The sequence below is a fragment of the Cornus florida genome, unplaced genomic scaffold (genome assembly GCF_030987335.1).
Source record: "Cornus florida cultivar Cherokee Brave unplaced genomic scaffold, ASM3098733v1 CherokeeBrave_3.0.0_Hap2_Chr03, whole genome shotgun sequence".
NCBI lineage: Eukaryota > Viridiplantae > Streptophyta > Magnoliopsida > Cornales > Cornaceae > Cornus > Cornus florida.
Window position 1 is genome coordinate 52,685,326 of NW_026775573.1, and position 7,523 is coordinate 52,692,848.

Genomic DNA, 7,523 nt, shown 5'->3' on the forward strand with positions numbered 1-7,523 from the left:
CGATCGATCGAAGGTGCTTTTGTGATCGATCGAACTGGCACCAAATGCCTAATTTTGAACTGAAAGTGCAGAAAATCCTATGCTAAGCCCCAATGATGGTAACAAGAATGGAAATTTGAAAAGTAGATGGAAGAATGTACACAAGAATGAAAAATAAAAAGAAATGAGGGAGGAATAGAATTGTGAAACTCTACGAATACTAGTGTTTAACGTCTCTAGCAAGACGTTAGGTCAACTCACTAATCAAATGAATCAAAAACTGGATATGAAACATCCTTATTGACCCTCTTTTCATTTTTCTCATTTAATGTCCCACTTATGACAATGAAATCATCCTCCAAAAGAATGACTTGAAAAGAAATAAAAGAGATGATATTGTTCCTTTCATCCACGGTCTTGAAAACAAAATCAATCATGGTTAGGCTAGTCTCTTTGTTGTGTTCTTGAAACACATTCAAATGATCATCCATATTGATAATTGGTGAGGCATTGTCTTTCAAAGACTCATTTGGATTAATAAGAAACACCCTTTCTTCATCCCTCTTCTCCTCTTCATAAATTACCATTTCCTCACCTTCTAAGTAAGCTAAGGAGTCCATTAGAGAGTTTATTTCATTTTTAGAGCTTTTAAAGTCAAAACCACAATTTTTATACATTTCCAAAAGACACTCCTCAAGAGGGTCATTAGAGATAATAGAAGAAAGGCCCTCTTCAACAAGTTCCTCCTCCTTCTCTCCTACCTCAAGTGTGGTCAACATCTCCTCACTCTCTAGAGTAGCCATCTCCGAGATAAAATCATAATCAAAACAAGGAAAGTCCTCATTAATCATGTTATGTTCTATTGGATTAGCCACTAACTCACTTGCCACTTCCTCCTCTATACAAGATAGAGTGCTAGGCATTAGCTGATTAATACAAAGAAAGTGATGTGGATTGTTTACGCGTTGATGTATGGAAGAGCAATACAAAGATGTAATAGAAATGAATGATGGGACTTTTGAGATAGCCTACCAAGAAAGTGATGTGGATTGTTTAGTTGGTAGGAACCCTTTTCAGTGGGCCTCTAATAAAATCACAGCGATAAGATTTTTTTAGTTGATTAGTCGTAGGTGTTATGGGTGGGTATTAGCGCAACGGTAAGGTTACTCCGTTGTGATTGGGGTCACAGGTTCAAAATTGGAAATAGTCTCTCCATGCGGAAGTAAGGCAGCTTAAATTTGACCCTCCTCAAATCCCACAATGGCAGGAATCTCGTACACTAGACTAGACCTTTTTAAATCTTAGGAGTTAAACTTTCTTAACCATACCCATTTAGGTTTATTTAGTTGTAACCAGTTCATAGTACCCCTTTATTTTTAATGGGGAAATACAAGTCAGACTCGCTTTCAGAGTTGCCACATACCAAGTATAACTCACAAATTTAGTTTTTTATAAGCTTGTTTTATTTTCCCCATATTTGTTGATCTGTGCATGATAACAAGGTACCTAGTCAGGGTGGACCGGTGGAGGGGTATTAGTCAGGTCATAATAAGTAAACAAAATTTTCACATATTTATTTTCGTCTTATTGAAGGATTAAAATTTTTCACCACAATGGATCATTGTACTTCAAGAAAAGGTTTGACAAGTTGTATCAGGTCAGTGAGTTTTAGATTATTTTCCTAATTAGACCCTGAATCAGCATGCTTTATAAAGTTCCTTGATTGTTTCTGTTAAATATTCACACAGGCTGAATGGAAACCAGAGCCACCAGATAAGTTTGGTGAAATTGCAGAACCTCTGAAGTCTATGGACTCATTAAAGGTTGAAGAACCCAGACCACGAGTTGGTTTGGGGGGGTGGTTATGTTTCTTTAGTGTCATTCTGGCGATTTTTAGTATATTTCCAATGACAGCTTTTTGGAGGAAGTCCCAAGCAGTAAGTACTGTATTGACCTGTTAATTTTTATGTATATAATTTTCATGTTCCTGTTGCTAGCTCTATTGCTAACTGATTTCCATGTGTCGCCTTTTTTTTTTTTTTTTGATACGTATGGGTTGCATTAATCTAGAGAAATGCTGCTGAGCTACCACTCCTACATGATTGCTCTGAAATGGCTCTTCACTGCATCATAAGTGATCAACCAGGATTCCTTACCTTGTTATCTCGAGGCACTGGGCTTGGATTTTACTACAACATGCATTCTTGATCGGTTCTTAACGTACTACTGTTTATCCAACCGGAATTTGTCTCTCTTTTTTATTATTATTATTATTTTTTTTTGGGGGGGGGGGTGTTGGTGGCCTTTTTTTCTTTATAAAATTTTGATGTGATTGGATACAAATATATAGGAGGTTTTCACTTGAGGTAATATTCGATTGATTGGTTTAAGGTTATCGACAAAAAAGATTTGTCTAAGCCATTTCGTTTCTTTTTGTTCATTTTAACTGAAAGTTGTTCATAAAAGGGATGAAGGATGTTTTAGAAAATGTGTAACATTATTAGCTTGTGGTGGTATTATATTCTGACTTGGATGTTTATGGCTACTACTCTTAGGGGAATTGCTGGAAAAATGTCTTTGTTTTGCTTGATTTTGTTGAATCATTTTCAACAAATTACGTGCTTCAAATAGATATAATGCCAGTTCATGAGACCAATTTCAAATTAATCTGCATGTCTTGTTGACCAGCACTTCGGCACATAGAGGGGTGACAATGAATCACCCTTTTTAAACTCGCCAGTAGGAATGATGTTCTCAGTGAACCCTAACCAAAACAAAGAAAATGTTATGCAATGCACAACTGAGGCAAGGATCTTTTTCACACATTGCCATCTAATTCTCTTTAGCACGAGGATCTAGATCCTTGTTCAAACATGCCCAAACTTGGACAAAAACCGTTTTGAGAAAGAAATAGCAATTAATTCTAGCATTTTTCTTTAGTGGAGAAAATGCCATCCAAAATTAGCATAGCGTGTAAATAATTGCATTTACTAACACCTTCATTACGCACACCTAACTTACAACTATAGAGTAATACCATTAAGATGTCATTCTCGTAAGAAGAGCAATGCGCTCTTCATATTTAACCATAATTGAGTAATACAGTTTTTCAAATTTATGAAAAGTCAAATAAATTATTTAATATATCTAAAATAAAAAATAAAAAAAGGGGAGCATGTGACTCTTCCATGAGAGGGAGCTCTTAAGAGCATTACTCCAATCAAAAATTGTGGGCCAACCACTTTAGCTGATCCACTAAAAATCATTTTCCTTCCACCAATCATTCCCACGTTTGTTAAGTTCGTAGTAACAGGGAAAATCAAAACCAACAAGAAACATTGGAGGCCGAAATAATTAAATTAATTAACAAAATTATTCAGTGTATTCAAAATGTACAGTTTCATTATAGATCAAGCCATTAAAACCCATTGCATGAAACAAACCGCAGGCTAGGACAAGCCAGCTTGGTGTAACAAATTCTTCAAGAGCAACCAAATGAAGCTCCAATGGAGATTTTCTAGCATCTCAAAACTTCAAGTCAGTTGTCCATGTACCTTGCACACTAGGGTGATTGGTTACATGTCTTGTCTTCAGCTTCACCACCTTCCTTCCCATTGCATTCCTTAACCTGGTTGCATGTAAAATTATATAACCCGCTCGTTCTTGTTTCCTGTATTTTAAACAAAAGGAAACACGGTTAAAATCCTGTATTTTAAACAAAAGAAAACACAGTTTAAACCAGAGACAATTAGTCACCAGCATGCAGCCATTCCAAATGTATACACCACACACAAAATGATTCTAGAATGTTTAAAATGACTTAGTGTTTATGATCCACAATGACAAAAAATAGTTCCTGAAGTCAGTGACGGAGCCAGGATTTCAAGTAAGGGGGGCAAGCTGTCAAAAAAAATAATAATACGGAGTGTGTATGTATATATATATATATATAACAACTATAAAATTCAAAAGACAAAGAAGAAAAAAATTATTAAAATATAAAAGGAAAGAAAAATGAGAAAACTTTAAAAGGAAATAGTTGAAAAGTTTCAATTGAGGAAGAAAAAATTTGACTTTTTCTACTAAGGAAATTTAATAAATGCGAAGAATAAAAGAAAAAATAAAGAAAAAATAAAAATATAATTTTAGGAACTAAAAATTTGAGGGGGGCACTATATAAATTTTTTCATAATATGGAATTTTTTTAAAAAATTACCACATATATTATAGGTTGTTGACCAACTCAGGGGGGCACGTGCCCCCCCTGGACCTTCATTGGCTCCGTCCCTGGCTGAAGTATTGACCGTAGATTAACAAACAAGAACTTCAAAACGTGGAGGCCATATCCATAAGAAGAGAGAGCATGAAAAACTAAGGCAAACAAAACAGGCTGGAACTTTTAAGTACATTAAACAACAAATAAACTAATACCTAACTGACCCCAAAGAGCAGTCCCAAGTGTTCCCTGCACGTTCTGTGCGTTTTCCTAAAAATTATCTTAAACTTTCTAATTTTAAAAAAAAAAAAAAATTGTTTCCCCAGACTCCTTAAATCTTATGCCAGAAATTCTAACTGCAACTTAGCTCTATGATGGTATGTCACGTGACAAATAAGAATATGGATTCATTGGGGTAGGCGGTAGATCACCAGATGCATGGATACAAATTTGATAAATAGAACTCCGTGAATTGTTCCCATAAGCTTGGGCTTAGGCCCTCCCAACAACAAGAATTGAGAATACCAAATTAAATGGGCTTCTGTTCAAACATTTCCATTGGTTGCAAATCATTTTGTTAAGAAGAAGCAAATAATTTAATCAGTTGCCCGGTACAAATCAAATTTAAATCACGTTGCCTTATATGCATTGCTTCTCCAACATTGTTAATCATGGAGCTGGGCATCTCTCAAGTAGTCTGTACACTCGGATGACCTGAAATCAGTCATCTATAAGCCAATCAATCAAAAAAGTTCAATTATCATAACGCGATATTATTATTATGCTATGGCCATATCATTGTCTTAAGAAAAAAGGACCTTGCACAAAGCATAAACACACACATATAGAGCGATACATATATATATATAGAATGGATTTCGTTCTAGTGCTCGAAAATAATATTCCAACGCTTTCGTATGTTCTCCATTACTTGTGTGGATAAGGCCTAGTATATAACTTCAATCATAGGGATCAATTTCTAGTCGCGTGGCTTCATAATAATTTTGTAAAGCTTTCGCATAATTTCCTTCGAATTGTGCTGACATCCGTTACGGTCGTCATTCGATTCAAAGAATCTCCGTTCCAGAACCGCCACGTGAGATTTTCATCTCATACTTCTCCTCCTTAATATGCATAATGAGAATAACGCCTGGAATCAAAAAAGATGAAAATATTCTCATTATGAACTGAGCAGGGCTAGTGTTTTTACAAGAAATCTCTAGCCAACCTTCCTGCAAGAGATCTTTTCTTTAACATATATATATAGTGTGTGTGTGTGAGAGAGAGAAGAGGTCTTACTGTAAGAGCCTTTTAAATGTGGATGCTGACCACGAATGAGCTCCGTGACCACCTCCAGCTGAGGATTACTCTCTTTAATGACCGGCAAATGAGATTCCATAAATGCCCTACAACATTATCGAAGAGCACCACCGGATAACTAAATTTTCAGATTTAATGACCAGCACAGAAATATAAATTCTGACTAGCTGTAAAATCCCAGAGGCATGGAAAAAAAAAATATCTAAAATAGCTCATCATGATATTATATATAGTAAATTGCCATACCGAAGAATACTGTAAACACAAAATATCACGAGTAAGCATAACCAATTCAAACACAAAATATCACGAGTAAGCATAACCAATTCAAACACAAAACATCACTAGTAAGCATAAATAGCACAAGCACCAATTGGGTGACCAAAAACTTCAATAAAATGCGACAGATTGTCCGAATAACAAATAAAGGCCAAAATTAGAGAGTGATTACATGATTCTGATTTATTTTCTGTACAATGAATGAACATATTAAAATAAGAAGGTTTATAGGATAACACTTGTGACTCTGGAGGGGAAAGAAAAAGCCAAAAATGGATCCACAAGAAACTGAACATTCTGATGCACAGTGTTCCCAAATTCAAGCATTTCAATGAACCACTAGGATTAGGTTTTGGTATAAACTATATAAAAGTCTATAGGGGTTGTTTTGATTGTTTAGAGGTGGTTTAATTCAAAACCACAGCAGTGTTTAATGTACCCAAATTAAGAGAACACATACAATTATAATGAGAAGGAGAGACAGAAGAAGAGAGGAGATTAAAAAGAAAATGTACAATAATATGAGGCATTCACACACACGGAGAAGAATTTCAAAGCAGCAGATCTCATATTCACTGATTGCAAAAGAATATAACGACCCTTCTTCTTGTAGTATCCTTTCAATGGTTCCTTAAATATGCTCGTTTCCAAATAATTTGCAATTTACTATTTGGAAAAAAAAAAAAAAAAACAAAAAAATTTCAGTTTCACAGGGAAAGATAAATGAACTGGCCATGGATCTGTCTTCACAATTTCGTGCTGAGTGATTGGTGAAAAGCTAAACGTACTTCAATTAGCCATCTACAACACAAAATTGATAGATAACATTTGTTCAGGAAAGAAATCGTAACCTTTGAACAAGAGCCCGTTTCAAGATTCGCAATGCAATAAGATGCAAATAAATGATTCCAATAATGTCAATTTTGTATATGATAATGCAATGCAAGGTACAACAAAATTGTGATCTTTCTATCATTTATTCGATTAATTGAAGCATTTTTATGATTGCTAAAAGAATATTTATCATGATTTACAAAGAAGGCACACCTGATACCCCTGCTACTTTCTCCCCAATCACAGTAGCACACAATTAGCTTTTGTAGTTGCCAAACTCCTCTGTGTGCCATCTGGGAAACAAAATCTGTAAAAGTGAACAAAGACATTGAGAGATAACAGAAGGAATAGCATATTTCAGCTATTATTAAAAAATATACATATAAAGCAAGCTTCTAATGAGTTGAACATCTGAAGTTATTCCCATAATGAGCATAACAAAAAAACAAAAAACATTTACATGCTGATACGATAGCTGCCAGAAGACCATCAGACATCAAACAACAATGACAAAGATGCACAGTGTCTATATATTTCTCATTTTCAAACAAAGTATTTTTTTTTTTTTTAAATTTTCAAACAAAGTTGTTGTAGCCAATCTAATTCAAGTGGACATTTTCGATTTGATAAATATTTTCATCATCATCATCATTTACCTTTTCTATTATACACACACTGTTATTAGCAAGGGCAGATTCAGGATTTCTCAATGCGGTGGGTTAAATCATTTTATATCAACAAAAATCAACTGTTGTTTAATTCAATACTAACAATGTTTCTTTAGACAATTAATTGATTAAGGCATAGAAAATCCTTTTTGGGTAATTAATAAAAAAAAATTACCAATTTATTTTTGAACAATTCACCACTCAGTACCCTATCTCTTCTTTTGACC

At 34.6% G+C, this 7,523-nt stretch overlaps 1 pseudogene; it reads right to left on the minus strand.

Annotated features, from left to right (window-relative positions):
* Positions 1 to 3,336: 3,336 nt before the first annotated feature.
* Positions 3,337 to 7,064, minus strand: LOC132298796 (large ribosomal subunit protein mL43-like; annotated as a pseudogene).
* Between the last annotated feature and the right edge of the window lie 459 nt (positions 7,065 to 7,523).